We start from the raw sequence: 18,862 nt of genomic DNA, 5'->3' as shown, positions 1-18,862 counted from the left end.
GTCAGCTCAAAGGGTTTCTGGTGACTGTTTTGGAAGACTCTAAAGGAATAATCTTGATAAAATTTCTCAATTGATGATTATGGGAGCTTATTATATTTTAAGAAAAGGGAAAACTTCATTGGTTGGGGAAAAAGGCAATCAAAGTTTTACTGATAAATTATTTTCCACCATGACAATGCAGCCACTCATTCTTCCAGGATAGGAAGGGTGGTCTCATTAGAATTTCATTAGGTAACCTTGCCCCATCTCCCTACAGTCACGGTCTTGTCCCTTTAGACTTCTTCTTGTTCATAAAGCTCAAAGAGCACTTAAAAGGAGCACGGTTTGATTCCATTGACATACTATAAATCAGAGAGCACAGAATTTTGGAGGGAAAAGATTCAAGAAGTAACAACAGTGCCTTCAAAAGTGTAGACCTAGTGGGAATAGCTTCATATTTTTATCCTTTTGTTGAATAGAGGTTTCTATAATTTTATAGCAACACTTGTGACTTATCTTGGTATACGTCTCCTTTAATAATGGCTTTGGGTGACCAGAAGTTTTCAATTTAATAAGGCTTATCATGTCATTTTCATTTATGTTTGTTGCTTTCTGTGTCTTCTCTATAAGAAACTTTTGTCTACCCCTGGGTTGCAAATAATTCTCTCAAAATTTCTTCTAGCAGTTTTAAAATGATATTTTTTTAACAACTAAGTCTATAATCTATGTTAAGTTAGGTGGTATGAAATTAGGAGTCAAGTTCATGGTTTTGCATGTGGAGATTTAACGGTAGTTGTTTCAGCTCCATTTTTTGAAAACAAGCTTTCCTTTTGCATCGTTGTGTTACCGTGATCAAAAGACTCTAGATGCATACCTGATTCTGGGCCTATGTCCTAGTGTAAGAGTCCTTGTTACACAATCAGTAAGCACTCAACTGCTAACCGAAAGTTCAGTGGTTTGAGCTCACTAGCTGCTCAGCAGGAAACAGATGTCACAATTTGCTAGTGTACGTAGCCGTAGCCTTGGACTCTACATGGAGTGGATTACTTTGTCCTACGGAGCCACGACGAGTCAGAATCAACCCACTAGCAATAGGCTGTATGTCCTATTCTAGTAATCTACTTGTTGATCTTTGTGCCACCACACACTGTCATGATTTAAGCCTTAAAGTCAAAGTCTCCCAGGTTCTTTATACTTCTTGAAGACTTATCGAACCTTCTAAATTCTTTGCATTTTTACATAAATTTCATCATGTTTATCAATCTCAACAAAATTTCTGGTAAGATTAGGAATACAATTATGTTTAATCTATAGCTCAGTCAAAGAAGAATTGCCATATTAACAATATCATGTACTTAACCTGACAATAGTATGTTTCTTCATTTATTTATGCTTTTTCAATTTTCCTCAACAATGTTTTATACTTTTTAGTGTATAAAATTATAAAATCAAGGTGTTTGATGTATTCCTTTTTAGAAATTAAGTTTACATAGTCTATATTTGCAGCATATCTTTTTGTTCATTATGATGAGTCTCTCTATATTTACTTATTTATCAAACACTTTCCAGCTCAACAGTTTTGCATGTAACATTCCATTTTATTTTATTTTTATTTTTTCTTGTCAAGGTCTCAGTTTATTGCTACACAAGCCTCTTTTTTGTAACATTCCATTTTAAATGAACTGCTTTATTTAAATCCATTTACACTACTATACAAAATAAAATTGATTTTTGAATATTAACCTTATGCTTGTGTGATTTTTCAAAATTCACTTGTTCTGGCAGGTTTTTTGTAGATTCCTTAGAATTTTCTTTATAACAATCATGTAACCTGCCCCAAAAGACTTTTTTTTTTAAACGCCTCTGTTTCATTGATATATTTTGTGATTTGCAGTAATAGCTAATCCTATGTAATCAAGAGTGGCACTAGTGTACCATGATAAAGAATCAATGCCAAACACCATGAAGTTCCCTATAGCATTTTTTATAGCTCCCCCCCCCAAATTGAACAGCAGGATATCAGTTCTGTAGAGTTATGATACATAAACATATGATGAAATTATGGAACCATGAACAGTCCTGCTCTTTTGTAATCTTTGAGGGTACGGAGAAGTGCTCTGAATCATAGTGGCCCCTATGCACAACAGAGCAAAACAGCGTCCAGTCCGGCTCCAGCCTCACAATTGTTCGTATGTTTGAGCTCATTGTTGGAGCCACTGTGTCCATCCATCTTGTCCAGGGTCTTCTTCTTTGTCACTGCCCCGCTACTTTACCAAGCAGGAAGTCCTTCTCCAAGGACTGGTCTCTAGTGACAGCATGTCCAAGTATGCAACAGGAGGTCTCACCATCCTTGTCTCAGAGAAGCATTCTGGCTGTGCTTCTTCCAAGACAGATGTGTTAGTCAGGGTTCTCTAGAGAAACAAAACCAGGACACTTAAGGTTACCTTTATATAAGGTTAGGTTTATAGAGCAAAATGGAATACAGCAGCAAATCTGTCCACAGAGCTGTACAGAGAGCTCAGTTCAGTTTACTCTTGTAGGACAGTTAATATACTGAAGGTCTTTCTATCTCAAGCAGCCACTGGCTCAAGGCCAAGAAAGCAGACAGCGGGAAGCTGAAGTGTCAGGTGTAGTAGAGGCCAGTCGTGCAGCAGGGTGAAGCAGGTCTCAGCGGAGCCTCACGATGGAGCGATGCACAATGGCGAGCTGGAGGTGCAGTGTCCACCCACAGCAGCCGGCATGGCAGGGTGGGTGGTATCTCAGCATGGAGCAGCACAACACAGCGACAAGGTCCACCGCGGTTCATGGGTTGCCTTGGCCAGGTGGAACAAAGCACTCACAACTCACAGGTAGCAGCACAGCATCTGGTTGAGTTAGGGCAGCTAGCTCAGGCAACTTGCTAGTCCAATCACCAGGGAGAGAGAGGGAGAAGCCCGCCTTGGAGAGTCATTTACCTGTGTTGCCCTCTAATCAAGCCGTGACCTGATTAAACTCTGTCCCCAGGTTCCTATGGGAGCCTAGTTGGCACAGAACACCTAACTCTCACACCAGATTGAATTTTATTTTTTTGCAGTTCATGATACTCTCAATATTTTTCACCAGCACCACCATTGAAATCCAGCAGTTCTTCTTGGATCTTTCTTCTGCAATGTCCAACTTTCACACGCACAGGAGGCAACGAACATCCGGGTGAAGCACAGCTTAGTCCTCAAGTTAACATCCTCGCTTTCTACACTTTAAAGAGATCTTGTGCAGCAGATTTAGTCAATGCAGCGTGTCCTCTGATTCCCTGCTTGCTAACATGAGCATGGATTGTGAAAGCAAGCAGGAGGAAATCTTTGCAAACACCAACCATTTCCCCATGTATCAAGTTGTTGCCTATTGGTAAAGTTGTGAGGATTTTTGTCTTCTTTACCTTGAACTATGATCCAGGCTGATGGCTGCGATCTTTGATCTTCACCAGTAAGGGTTTCAAGACCTCATTTGCCGAAAGTGAGGAGGACAATTGAACTATAACCAAAACCTAAAACCAAACTCACGGCCATCTAATCAATTCTGGCGCACAGTGATATTACAGGACAGGGTAGAACTGCTCCTGTGAGTTTCTGAGACTAACTCTTTATAGGCGTAGACAGCCTCATTGGTCTCTGTCAGAGCAGTGGATGGTTTCGATTGCAGACATTTTGCTTGGCAGCTCAATGCCTAACTACTATAGAACCAAACCCATCCATAAGCTGTGTTCACATTTTTCCTTCTCTGCAAATGGGTTCCCAAAGGAATTCCCTTTGAGGCCATCATCAGTGTGGGTAGAGAGTAAAGCAGGGAGCATGAAGAACAACGATTCTGGGGGAGGGAGCAGTACTTTCCTTGTGTCTTCTGAACCCTAATAGAAGCCCGGGCTCATCTAGATCGTTCCTGTTTCACAATTTTTTTATTGTATAAAATATTTATTTTAATCCTCACCTCAAATTTTCAAAATTAAAGCAAAATAAAGCAAGCCCCAAACTCCCCAATTGTTAACAGAGAAGTGTAAGATGAGCCTGTCTCTTGTCCTGAAGTGCATGAGCTGTTTTATCTCAAAGTAGCCAACAGTGGACCACCGGGAGGGCTCGAGGCAGGAGTCTCTACAGAGAGTGGGGAAGTCCCTAAAGGATGGATAATATTTGAGTGTGTCGCCCCGTTACCATTCTCTGAACAAGCTCAGTATTTGAGGATTTTTTCAATGACTTCTCACGCGATATTTCCTTAGTAAGCAAGATTGATGTTTCCTTTCTGGTTTTTGGACTCAGCAGTTCATTACTTAATTTTTGGCCACTCTCAGTTTGTGTAAATCCTGGAGTTCTCATGTTTACCACACCTGGAGTAGAGAGTGTGAACTTCAGACGCACTTACATCTTCACAACCCATCGGCTCTGCTGATTTTCACCGCTCACTCACTTCTGCATCCTGAACCTTGATTGATTGATCAGCTGATCGATCACCAGCTGGGGAGAAGCGCTTGCGCTCCCTCCGACAGCTCTGGAGAAAGCCCTGCCGCTCGCGCACACGCACTAGCGCTCTCGCCCCTGTTTCACAATTAATGCTGTGTCCAACTTTATAATCTGGTGACTCAGACAACACCCAGTTGATATTGGACTGCTTTTCTCACCAGGGGCAACTAGCACGCTGTCATCAAGGCAGTGGCCCAGCAGAGGTATAAAAACAATCAAGGGCTCTCCCGATTACAGCACAGCCACGGGCATGTGAACCTGATGTCGAAACATGGCATGTGAAAGCAAGCCATTCAAAACTTTCTTCCCCCCACGGAGGATTTGGAGAAATGGCATTTGCAAGATCAACAGCTGCATGCCCATAGCTGTGCTGATTTTCTCAGTAAAAAGACCACATTAACAACCAAAGCTGGAATTGGGGCCACCAGCGGACTAAGCTGGCAGTAACGCATAGCGATCCTTCGCACCAATCTGATGTTTGCTTAGGTAAAATCGGCTGGTAACTGGGAATGCGGTAGACATCTTCACCAGTGCACTTTTCAAGTTTTTAATCGTGGGTTCTCTTTGCTAGGTCTGTAAAGTAGAAGGACGGCGACAAAGAGGCAGGCCCTCGGCATGGTGGATTGACACAGCGGCTGCATCTATGGGCTCAAATATAGAAACAGGTGTGAGGCGGGCACAGGACTGGGAGTATTTTGTTCGGTTGTGCATAGGGGTCGCTATGAGCCAGAACCAACATGACGGCACCTAACAACAACCTAACGGCACTGGAGAAGTGAACCATGATGGGGTTTACTACACCCAATGGGAAAGGGGGTCAGCCCCAAATGCAATCAGTTATCTATCCTCCACATCCCCACTCTGACTGGGGAGCTACATCAGTTCAGAGGCAGAATCCTGTACTTTCTTGGAAGACTTAGATGTTTCTCGTTCCCAAGTGCACAGTCACTCTATAAATAAAGCTGGGTCCTTCTGGAGCAGGGTAAGGAAGATGCACAGAATACACCTGTGGCCACGTCCTAGTGTTCTTCCTCCAAATCTTCATGTCTGTGAACTGGCTCTGCCTCTGAACCAGATCAAAAGTCACCGAATCCCATTACAGTGACCTGTGTTAAGATTCTACCCTCCAGAACCTTCTGTATAATGGAGCACACCTGCATAAACTATGCATCTATTTCATTTTTAGAAACTTCACAATTAAAGTCACTATTAAAGTCATATATACTCCAAGTTGAGTCACTTCAATTTTCATGGAACACAGTAGCACTGTTAATTTTAGCAGCAGTGTTCACTTTGCCTTTAATGGTTAAGAGCTGCCACATAGTCCCTACCAAGTCAAAAGCTTAAGGTAAGACCCATTTTCAGGGTCACCTCATCCTGGCACCCACACTCTGGGTCAGTCTGAGATGCCAGGACACCGGAGGAACACCCCAAAGGTGAGTGGGGAGAGTTCGAGAGAAAATGTATTAAGACTAGTAAGAATGGCAAGCTCTCACCTGCAACTCCTGAGTGGGAAGGGAAAGGTGTGGTTCTCAGAATAGATCAGACTCTAAACTGCAACAGGGGCCATTGAAAAGAAGTCGTGGTCTTTTCGAGAGAAATGCAGGAACCAATAAGCTGAGGGTAGTAGGCAGGAAGCTCATATATGATGTTCCCCCACTTCCTTCTTCCCACATTCCTTAGGGTTTCCCCCTGGCTGAACCCAACCAATAGCTATAGAATACAGGAGCCCAGCAGAGCCCACAGAACAGGTTGGGAAAGGCGGAGAGTGAATTAGAGGGACGGCAGAGTAGCTCCTTCACAGGTACTGCTAACAGGAACCGGGTAAGAGTCAGTAAGATAAGACAGGCAAGAGCAAAATTAAAATCTAACTTGGAATAAAAGAAAATGTTCTACTTTGTGTCAAGTATAATTAATAGAAACAACAGCAAAATTATAATGATTAGTGATATTTTAAAAGACTTCATAATTTGTATTGACTTAATGTGTGGCAGTGTATAAGGCACAACGTGATATCTCCAAAAGAGGATGATACAGGAAAAGGCTCAACAAGGAAGGTTTCATGGGAGTTGAGATGTTTGTTCTGTCTTGATACTTAGGTAGTATCTGAAAAGTGAATCCGGGGAATGCATCTGGACGGACACCATGGACCTGGGAAAACAGAATGAATTGGAGAACGATTAACATGTGTTTTACATAGCATTACAACTCAATAGTTTAAACATTTTTAAAAAGAGTTGTGCAATAATCACCTCAATAAATTTTAGGACATTTTGTCATTGTTGTACTCATGATTGTTTTCCCCAACTTCTCCTGCCATGACTCTAAGGAATTATTAATCCAGTTATGGTCTCTATAGACTTGCCTATCCTGGATTTCATATACTAAGAAAAACATGCTAAATAAACTTAAAAAACACAGATGATCCTCAATAGAAAAGAAAATGGAAAATAATAAAACTAGAACAAATCTAAAATAGATCCAAAGGGAGAACAAGTCACAAGGTCTTGCATTTTAACCAAACCACATCTGCATTCATTCACTTTCCAATGCGCTCTGTCTGACAGCAAAGCTACTCACACCCCGGAAAAGTGGTCGGAGGGAATTTTTGGAGGCTGAATCCCCATGGGGACCCTATAAATGGATTTGGGGTTCTTAATGGAATCCTGGGATCACACAGATTGATGTGCTTCTTTCATATGGACTCAGCTGAAACCTCACTTAGATGGCTTCTTGTTTTTTCAGCAATTCTCAACCTGTGGGTCGCAACCATTTTGGGGGTTGAATGACCCTTTCACATGGGTCATCCAATTCATAACAGTAGCAAAACGACAGTTATGAAGTAGCAATGAAAATAATTTTATGGTTTGGGGGGGGTCACCACAGCATGAGGAACTGTATTAAAGGGACACGGCATTAGGAAGGTTGAGAACCACTGTTTTAAAAGATGACTTTAACATGATCGCTGAAGATAAAATAGGTGCATAAGCAAATGTGGTGAAGAAAGCTGATGGTGCTTGGCTATCAAAAGATATAGCATCTGGGATCTTAAAGGCATTAAAGGTAAACAAGTGGCCATGTAGCTCCGAAGCAACAAAGTCCACATAGAAGAATCATACCAGTCTGTGTGATCATGAGGTGTCAATGGGATCAAGTGGCAGGCATCAAAGACCCAGAACAAAAAATCATATCAATGTGAATGAGGAGGATCACAGAGTGGAGACCCAGAAGTGTCACAAGGAATAGATGAGCCAGTCAGGGTTCAGTATAGCACTGATGAGACACACAACACTCCTCTAGTTCTTTAATGCTTCCTCTCTCCTACTGTCATGACCCTAATTCTACCTTACAAATCCGGCTAGACCAGAGCATGTACAAGGGTACAGATAAGGACTGGAAACACAGGGAATCCAGGACAGATAAACACTTCAGGACCAATAATGAGAGTAGCAATACCAGGTGGGTAAGGGGAAGGTGGGGGAAGAAACGGGAACTGGTCACAATGATCTACATATAATCCCATCCCGGGGGGTGGGGGGACAGGCAACAGAAAAGTGGGTGAAGGGAATCATTGGTCAGTGTAAGACATGGGAAAGAATGTATAAATGATCAAGGTTTCATGAGGGTGGGCAGGTTGGGGAGAGGGGAAATGAGCTAATACCAAGGGCTGAAGTAGAAAGAAAATGTTTTGAAAATGATGATGGTAACACATGTACAAATGTGCTTGACACAACGGCTGTATGGATAGATTGTCATAAGAGCTGTATGAACCCCCAATAAAATGATTTAGAAACTAACTAAATAAAAGAAGGCTGATTTGTTCACCACACTTTGCTATAGCATGCATTATCTTCAGTGATGTCTTCATAAGGTCAAATATAGAGTAGGCCAAATCATAAGAACAAATTGTTCTTAGATTAGGGCTATGATTAAGTCTAAGCTCATCATCTATTCATATACTGGTTGTTCCCGATCCGGTTTAGAAACGTCATTATCCTTTTACTGGAGAACATCATAAATCATCCCTATGGGGTATTTGATAACTCTATTGATAGTATCATTAATTTCACCAATGGTATAGAATTTAATACACTGTTGATAAAAGGAAAGTATATCTGTACAGGACAGAAAAGGTCTGCCTTCTTACACAATTTGCAATGAAAAATCTTTCATAAATCAGGACTTTCTTTATTATCATCTTTTGTGAACACAATTCAAATCACGCAATAATAATATTTCTATTTTTCCTCAGCGCCCGCTCGCTGTTGGATTTCATGGGCTAAGTTTTAAAGGCAGGTGCATCCTTACAGCTCATGCTGGAGATTTGGTCAGGGAATGTACTTTCCTTCCTGCGTTAATCCCTAGAAGGCCATTGGTTTCTTATCAACAATGTGTCATTTTGTTTGGGGTTTATTGTATGTGTTTAACAAGGCATTCACTTGGAAATAGATCTCATAATTTTAACTGTCATTCACCACCCCTGGTGGGAGGAGTTTTTCTGCCATATGGATTACAGACATAAAGAAGATTGACAGAGGCTAAATATGATGACCGTCAATCAGAAATATTTCAGGCTTGGGAAGTAGGTAAAAATATAAATTCCTGAGTGTGAGCTACAAAGGATGAATATGACAGCTGTTGGCCACAGGCTAGTTAAATTGTAAGAGCCATTAAAATTTAGACATGGAAGCAAGCTGAAATGAAAAATCCTTTGGGAAAAGCAATAAAAGGAACATTGCTTCCAGGATCAATGTCCCATGTTTTATGTTCACGGGGAGCATGCCACACACGGCATACTTTGCTCTCTTCTCTGCGTAGAGTTGATTGGGGTCATCCGGAAGGCGTAGAAAGGAAGATGGTGCTGTTTTTCCACAGGTGTTATCTTAATTCTTCCAAGTGGAAGCCAGGCGGGATGCAACTGATTTTTGTAATCAATCATCTCCGTGCCTGCTATCCTGAAGGTCTTCCTGAGTGCCATGCCCTACTCCTTATTGTGTCATGTGCCATGTTTCCTGGGAAGTTGCCTACTGGTTCATTTAATGTCTTGTGCCCCCATCAAACCCCATAACTTTCACTGCCTGGAAGCCCCTCCCAGGGACATGAATTTGAAATTCCAAATCCTACCTCTCTTTCAGATATTTTGTCCTATCGAAGAGTTTGGTAGCTTCCCAAGCTGGGAGACACAGGAACACTTCTCTAAGTACTTGTGTCTCCTGGCCCTGCTTGTGCACACGTCAGGGCTCTGTCCTTTGTGTGTACTTCTCTCCATAGGACTTTTCTGTGCTGAGACCAAAGTACTTGTATGGTTTGTCACCAGTTACATACTGCCTGACAAAAATAGGTGCTCAAACGAGTGTTCAGGCTAGTGTCCCAAATTTCCTGTTCAAATATTCCTGATAGTCCCTTTATGGCCCTTTTTGGGGATCATCACAAATGAGGTGAGACTGTTTTACATAATCTGGACCTGTCGCTAGGCGAGAGCAGCTCCTGCATCATGCTTGGTAACGTGGAGGGGCAGGCAAAGAGAAGAAGGCCCTTGGAGAAATGGATTTACACAGTGGCTGCTGGAATGGGCTCCAGCACGGGAACAACTATGAGGGTGGCACAGGACCAGGCAGTGCTTTGCTCTGTTGTGCATAAGGTCGCTATGGGTCAGAACCAACAGTATGACCCCTAACAGCACCAGCAAGGGGCCTTGGATAGACAGGAAGGGGAGGGGAGGAAGACTGCAGCTACTGACCACCGACTTGGAGCAAGGTCTTAATATCATCTCCTGGGCACACCACTCTTCAAAAAAAGTATAAACAATCCATCAATTTTTGTACATTCAAATTGTATACAGCATGCACTTTGTCCATGGTACCCGTAGCTGCCTTTCATGTGCCCAATTTTACAGATGACCCAATAAACAAATATGTAGCTGTCACGGGATGTCCCTTGTGCTTTCATGAAATTGTAGTGCGACATAAATGATGGACGAAGGCCTATTCGGCAACAGTTCTGAGAGTGAGGCTATCGGGGAGCCGGTCTACCCAAGTCAAAGGACAGGAATCTGGTTCCAAGGTGTTGTGACCATTCTTGGCATTCTGGGCAGTGGGTGATGCTCCCTTGCTGGGCTGAGGTACAGGTGAGGAAATCACTGAGCTCTCTGACACACTGCTGGTATTTGGCAGCTCACAGATGCTCACTCCACTCCAGGTGAACTCCTCACCTCACCCATTCATAGAGCAAGCTATGGTTTAATATGATTTTGAAATAAAATCAGTCCCCCAAATTTCAGGTGCTTCTTTGCACTACAAATGGATTTAATCCCCAAGCCATGCATTTCCCATACAATTTTGCATTTTTTAATTCTAAAATCATACTAAATAAATATGGCAAATAGAAAAACTCCCTTCCCAGCACCCCAATGCCCAGACAAAGCAATTGCTATCAATGCAGCCAATTCCATTTTTTAACATACAAACATTTTATCTTAACTGTAATTATAGAGTAATAATTTCTTATCTTACTTTGTACTCTTAACGTTATCAGCAATCAGATAATGTGATGGTAACTATATTTTTAAATTGTTCATTTTTAAATTACACATTTAATGCATGCACATTAAACAGAAATTTGGGAGAAAAAAGGGAAATTTAAATGAGTGCTACCATGCAAACAGAATTAAGGCGTATTATTTTGCAGTACTTTCTTTCAGCTGTTTCTTGGGCGCAGGGGTTTTAAGATATTCCTGTCGTCAAACCCTAAATGCAATTTTATATCCTGGTGCTTTAAAAAAAACAAACATCTTAAAAAATGCTTGTTGTCATAATACCATAATCCATACCTGGTTTTCACCAGCATATAGTTTTCTAGATTAATAGCCTTTTTTTTTTTTCTAGAGCGGTTTTAGGTTTGGAGGAAAACGGAACAGAAAGCATGACGGGCTGCCGCGCACTTCCGTCTTCCCGCCTGCATGGATTCAGCCCAGTCCAACTTGACAGTTCTCCGACTGCTAGCCCACCGTCGTATTCCTCCCCACACATGGTCTCGGGATGTCTGTCTGCGCACATTTGGAAAATCACGTCGCTTTTTTGGGTTTTGCTCTAGTGTATTGTACCTGCTTTCACATGGGTCACACTGTATACTTCCTCTTTCAGAGACTGCTGGAACTTGAACTTCCTCATAGGTCTAGAGACAAAGAAAGCTCCTGGGGGAGGGTCCCGAGGAGAAATGGCAAATATCTTGCAGGGCAGCTAACGACCTGAGAGGCCTTCAGTACGGAGTCCTCTATCAAACAACCCAGACAAGCTACAGACTCACAGAGCCCCACCAGGACAGGATGGAACCATCCCATAGGGCTGTGTGTCATTCTTTAGGGAAGCAATCGGCCACCTCGTTCTTTCTCAGAGCCGTCTGGTCAGTTTGACCATCGAACCCTTCAGTTATCAGATGAGCATTTAACCGCTGTGCCACCACACTCGTTTCCTTAGGGAAAGCAGGGCCATAAGCCCCGACAGCGGTGCAATGCTGGCTCTTCCACAAGCAAAGATGATTCGGAAGAATATAGAGATTCAGTGTCCCCAGCTTTATTAGGATCTTCCCATATGTCCTTTGGAAACCTCAATGTTTGCTTTTTAGGCTGATTGAAGAACCACCTACATCATGGAGAATGAACCCTTAAGACAAAACTGGAGTAAATATTATTCATATCAACAAAATACCTTCATTCATCAACATCTAGAGCAAGGTTTGACTACATGTCAGAGCCAGCCACCAAGTCGAACAGTCCTGAAAGGGGGAGTGACGATTAAGGGAAAAAAGAGAGACAGAAAGTCTTGGGAGGGCAGCAGTCTGATGGACCGAAGCACCCGAGTTGATTCTACACACTCCTTATATCCATGCAGAAACAACCCGGGGTTAATTATGTCATTGTTGAGCAAGCACATTTGATACACACAGCAACTCTATCTTCTGCCAAGCCAGACATCCTTGAGAAAATCAAACCACCTGTTTTTCCTAGACCTTGCTTGCTTTCTTGTCCTTGACAGTCTGTTCAAAGCATAAAGTCACAGAAGAAATCAGCAAACACTTAAGTCATGAGACTTCTCAGCCGTTTCAAGGCTGAGTCTTAATGGGCTTCAACAACTAAATAACTGGGTAACCTAGACTATTCAAGTTAACACAACATTGACTATCTCAGAAATATTCCCTTGGCTTCCATATTCTGGAACAAATTGTAAAAACTTTGTGTTATTCTTGTATACATATTTTGTAGAATTCATCAAGGCCTTGTGCTCTGAGAATTTATTAATTGTTCATTGACTTTTGAAAATATATACTGACCTATTCGTATTACCTGTTTCTACTGTATGGGGTCTGAAAGACTGTGTCTTTCAAGGATTTGGTCCATTACATCCAAGTTATCAAACTCTGAGGTATAAAGTTATTCATAATATTCCCGTGTTATTCTTTAAATGGCCGGTGTGATGGCTCTGCTTTCAATCCTTATACCAGTAATTTTGGTCTCCTCCTTTAAAAGAATTTGATGTAGATGAATGTTTACAGAGGAGAGCATCAATTTTGTAATCAATAGTTTATACACATTCTGTTTCAACTCATCCGTTTGTATACTGTGTTAGTCTGGGTTGATGAGAGGCCTGGGAGGGCATGATCAAGGGTAATGTAACCGAGAGGAATTACTGAAACCCAAATGCAGGCTGAGCATGAGAGTGGGATGAGAGGAAAGTAAAAGGAAAGAACTAGGAGGCAAAGGGCATTTATAGAAGTTTAAATAAAGGCATTTATGTATGTAAACATATTTGTATACAAGGATGGGGAAACAGATCTATGTGCATATATTTATAGGTTTAGTATTAAGGTAGCAGATGGACATTGGGCCTCCACTCAAGTACTCCCTCAATGCAAGACTACTTTGTTCTATTAAACTGGCATTCCATGATACTCACCTTCCCGACATGATCACTGAAGACAAATGGGTGCATAAGCAAATGTGGTGAAGAAAGCTGATGGTGCCCGGCTATCAAAAGACATAGCATCTGGAGTCTTAAAGGTTTGAAGATAAACAAGCAGCCATCTAACTCAGAAACAACAAAGCCCACAGGGAAGAAGCACACCCGCCTGCGTGATTTAGCTACTTAAATAACCTCACAAATAGCAGAAGAGAGTTTTATGGTATACTTATGGGAGATGATTCCCTCAGGTTACATGCTGGCCTGTAATCCACATGGTCAGCAGTTCAAACACACCAGCAGCAACTTGGGAGAAAAACTGAGCTTTCTACTCCTTTTAGCAGTTACAGTCTTGATGGCAGTGAGCTTGGTTTTAGCTTGGTCTCCTCAAGGTAGACTCAGACTTGATGTGGATGGAGCAAGGAGACAGCAGCAAACATCCATTAACAATGGGAACTTGGAATGTATGAACCACGACTCATGAAAAAAATTCAAAGCCATCAAAATGAAATGAAATGCATAAAGATTGAAGGGAAACATCAGACAGCATAAGATATGACAAAATAATAATAATTTATAAATCGTCAAAGGTTCATGAGGGAGGAGGGAGCGGGGAGGGAGGGGATAAAACTGAGGAGCTGATACTAAGGGCTCAAGTAGAAAGCAAATATTTTGGGAGTGATGAGGGCAACAAATGTACAAATGTGCTTGACACACAATGGATGGATGGATGGATTGTGATAAGAGTTGTCCGAGCCCCCAATAAAATGTTTTTTTTTTAAAGATTGATACCCTAGGCTTTAGTGAGACATTTAAAAGAAAGGTCATTTAAAATAAAGGGAAGAAAACCTACTCAAATGTATGCCAGAAGAAGCTCTAAAAACTTGCTTTTGAATGCATAATAGCTAAAGAAAAGGGGAGTGATTATGCAGCAAAAAAAGCTAAACAGAAAGCTTCAAAGGGTAGCTTAAGAAGACAAAGACTTGGAGTTAAAAATCCAAAGAGAAAGACACACTACATTTTTCAGGCCAGAAAAATTGAAAAAAGGTCAGCCTAAATTTACAATAACAGATTCCATGGGCAAGCTATTGAACACCGACAATATCAAAGGAGATGGAAGTAATACACAGAGTCACTGAACCTCAAACAATTGGTCAATATCCAACCATTCCAGGCGCTAGCATTGTATAAAGAACAGATAGTATTGAGAGAAAAAGTCCAAGCTTAGAAACCATTACCCCCCAAACACCAGAAAACCAATTGACATGCCCCCTTGACTATTCCAAGAAATCTGAAGGACAGCTACTTGGCCAACTGACTAGAGGAGATCCATAGTTGTGCCCATCCAAAGGAAAGGTGATATAACAGAACGCACAAATTATTGAACAATATAATCAGTGTGACACACAAGTATAATTTTGCTGAATGTAGTTTCATAATGGTTATTGCGATACATGTACAGAAAACTGCCAGAAATTCAGGTTGGATTCAGTAGAGAATGTGAGATGAGGAATACCATTGATGATATCAGATGTATTTTTGCTGAAAGTAGAAAATATCAGAAAGATATTGGCCTGTAAAAAATTTCTCCTGGAGAAAATTTTAAAATGTTTGCAGAAGTACATCAACAGGAGACTACCAGAAATTAAAGCTAGTTTCACAAGCAGTCAATGGATGATATCATTACTGATATCAGAAGACTCTTTGCTAAAAGCAGAGACTATCAGGAAGATGTTCTCCTATTTTTAATTAACTGTGCAAAGGCATTTGACTGTCTGAATCATAATCAACTATGGATGATATTGAGAAGAATGCTAATTACAGACACTTAATTGTGCCCACACGTAATATGTATATGGACCAATGTATATAATCATTCAAATAAAACAGAGGTTACTGCATGGTTTAACATCAGGAAAGGGTGTGTCGGGGTTGTACTACACCAAGTATCCAGATTTTGCTGTTTTGTGTATTCATTATGTTACCAGAAGGACAATTATTGGCTCATCAATAAATAGGGAAATGTTTTCTCCAGGATTTATATTATTCAATGATCTTTAAGTAGCTCACCGACTTTTCTTTACAAATCATAGAGATTTTATTAAAAATATTAAAATGCAATTTATTATTTCTAAACTATTTTTTACACACTGACTCTTGTAAATATAAACGTTTTCTGTTTTCTAAAAAACTCTTTCTACGGAGGGTTATCAGACTGATTATCACTATCTACTTCTTACTCTTTAAAATTAATTTCATCTGCACCATTTCTTTTTTCCCCAATCATTTTATTGGCACATATTTTACATATTATCCGATTCAATAGTTCAGTCATCCAATCATATTAAAGAGAATTGTGCAATCATTACCACCTCAATTTTAGAGCATCTCCATCCCCTACCCTCCATCCCATGGTTACATCTCCTGTAAGATGAGTTATGTAATCACAATCTTTCCTAGTGCTCCCTCCCCCTCCCTTCTTAATTAGTTACTCCCTAAACCCCCTTCCCTCCCTATCACTCACGCCAAGTCCTGTGTTCTCTATATCTCCTTGTGTCTGTTATTCTCATTATGCACCCACTCCTCCCGTGCTTCACAGCTGGGAGACCCAACAGAAAACAATATAAAGCAAAATCGCACTAAGATGGTAAGGATAAAACCATAATAGCACAAAGACAAAAATACAAATAATGTGTAAGAAGGAAAAGGACTCCCATCAACATTCAAAAAGCCAGGGAAGAAATTTCTGTCATGGAACCAGTAAGAGATACTTGCACCCAGAACATATTCAGGTTGTGCCTATAGGGTGGTTAACTGGCCAAGTGTCAAGTTCAATCCAGCATAACCAGTTTCACAATGATCTCTGCCTAATAGTAAGACTGTTTGACACTCTTGCTTGTGGCTGAAGTGGGTCTGCCAGCAGCTTAGTCTGACTAGATATTCTGCAGATGGGTTTTGGGCTCCCACTGTGCCCCTTGGCCCTCTACAAATTGGGTGTTCATAGTTTTAGCTTTGATGTTTTTCACCATACCATATTGCTATTTTGTAATGGTCATATTTGGATCACACAGGCTGGTGTGCTTCTTCCATGTGGACTTAGTTGACTCCTCTCTTAGATGACTGCTTGTGTGAATACTAGCCTTTAAGTCCCCAGACACTATTCCGATCGATAGTCTGGAACCATCTGCTTTCCTTTTTTTTTTAAAAAACATTTTATTAGGGACTCATACAACTCATATCACAATCCGTACATACATCAATTGTATAAAGCACATCTGTACATTCTTTGCCCTCATCGTTTTCAAAGCATTTGCTCTCCACTTAAGCCCTTTGCATCAAGTCCTCTTTTTTCCCCTCTTCCCCACTCGCCCCTCCCTCATGAGCCCTTGATAATTTATAAATTATTATTTTGTCATATCTTGCCCTATCTGGCATCTCCCTTTTCTGTTGTCCTTCCCCCAGGAAGGAGGTCACATGTAGATCCTTGTAATCGGTCCCTCTTTCCAACCACCATCTGCTTTCTTCACCACACTTGCTGTCGCACCGTTATCTTCAGTGATCATTTCATGAAGGTGAGTATTGAGCCAGGCTATGATGTAAGAACTGATTATTCTTAAGTTGGAGCTAGGGTTTTGTGCAAGCCCCAAACCCATTCATGAATCTATGTTTTTTTTAATTTTCTGTAATTTGGGAGTTAATATATGTGTCATATCATTCCATAGTCATCTGAACCGTGTCATCTTCACTGCTACATACGTTACATATATTTGTACCCCGACAGACCAACATAATAATCAAAAGGGAAAAACAACCCTAAACAAAATGATACTCCGCACAGTCCAATGTCAGCAGTGATGACGGTTATCAATTCTGAGAGGAAGGGCAATTGGGGAAGAGTCATGCTGTAGTGAGGTTTGCTGCCAGAGTCCCACCAGGATCTTACTGTAAAGATCAGGGGGAAATCCTCTCCTGATGCAAATAAGCATTTTTCAATATGCCTAGAACTTTCTATTCTCCGTACGAAGGCCTGCTCTCAACGAAAACTATATTACCGGAGCCTAACTAGTTGGATTTTACCAAAGCCAAACTGACCTGAAGAAAGGAAATGAACCGCCCTCAGTCCCTGGTAGCCTCGGTGTAGCCAGTGGTGATTGGTGGTGTTAGGCGCTGTCCAGTTGATTCCAAAGCCTAGCCATCCAATGCGCAACAGCATGAAATGGTGCCGCATCTTGTACCATCCTTGCAACTACTGATTGCTCTGTTTATATACATCATGGCAGTTACTCTTGTTGAAAGTCTTCTGTTCTTGTTGTGATTGTGGTTGACCCTCTAAATTATCATGTATCGTGCTCTTCCTGGGGACTGATGCCTCCTAATATGTCCAAAGTGAGACAAAGATTCAGCCTCCATACTTCTAAGGAACATTTTCGTTATATATGGGCTATAAACAACATAATAGTCAATGCTATGAAAACATTCACTTAACTAGATCTGGCAGTGGACCCAACCTTCATCATTTGAATCCATTTGCTCATTTATCCCTACATTTTAAATGATTTCCTCTCTAGTTTTCTCCATTTCCTCGCTGTTTCCCTTTGAATCATCCTGTTTACCTATGAAATCCAGTCATCTCCTCATGTAACCGCCGAAGGTCAGGGAGCTCAAACGAGGTGTTGCTCCTGGAACTGCAGTTTGGAAAGGAGTGATCTGATTGTCACTTAACTTGGCAAATAGAAAAACTACCCCTAAAGTTACTAAATGTTCTAATTCCATAAAACAATATCTACTGTATACTTTCTTTTAGGTGTTTAAACGTGTAGATAATCTCTAGCCAAAATTCATACTGTAATAAGTTATCATCATATCTTCTTTAACTGATGGTTTATTTTTTGTGGATGTACCGAACTTGAGGAACTTGAAAGTCACTGTTCCTGGTGGCGTAGGAGGAGCCCTGGTTGTGTAGCAGTTACTCGCCTGTAAACGAAAAGGTCGACAGTTCAAAATCATGAGCTTCTCCAAGGGAGAAAAATGAGGCTATCCATTCCTGTCAAGATTCATCATCTCAGAAACCCTTAGGGGCAGTTCTACCCTGATTTAACAGCACCTCTCACATGCCTCCAAGATGCCAGATCATACGGATACTTTTGGTACCTTTGTCATTCAAAGTGTGGACCTCAGACTAGCAGTGGCAGTAGGGAGCTTGTTAGAAATACAGAATCTCAGGCCCTGCCCTGACCTACTGACTCAGTGTCTGCACCCTGTGAGAAACATGAATCCCATGAATCTTGCTGAAGCACAGATTCTGGGTGGGTAGGTTTGTTGTGAAGTGCAAGTTTCTAAATTTCTAATGGTTCTTTAGATGAGGTGGATGGTGTTGACGTGCGAACAGCACTTTGAATAAAAACTCTGAAAGTGGAAGAACGTTCTTGTTGCATGGGC

Source organism: Tenrec ecaudatus, chromosome 9 (genome assembly GCF_050624435.1).
Source record: "Tenrec ecaudatus isolate mTenEca1 chromosome 9, mTenEca1.hap1, whole genome shotgun sequence".
Taxonomy (NCBI): Eukaryota; Metazoa; Chordata; class Mammalia; order Afrosoricida; family Tenrecidae; genus Tenrec; species Tenrec ecaudatus.
The sequence above is the reverse complement of the archived record's forward strand: the minus strand, read 5'-3'. Positions refer to the sequence as shown.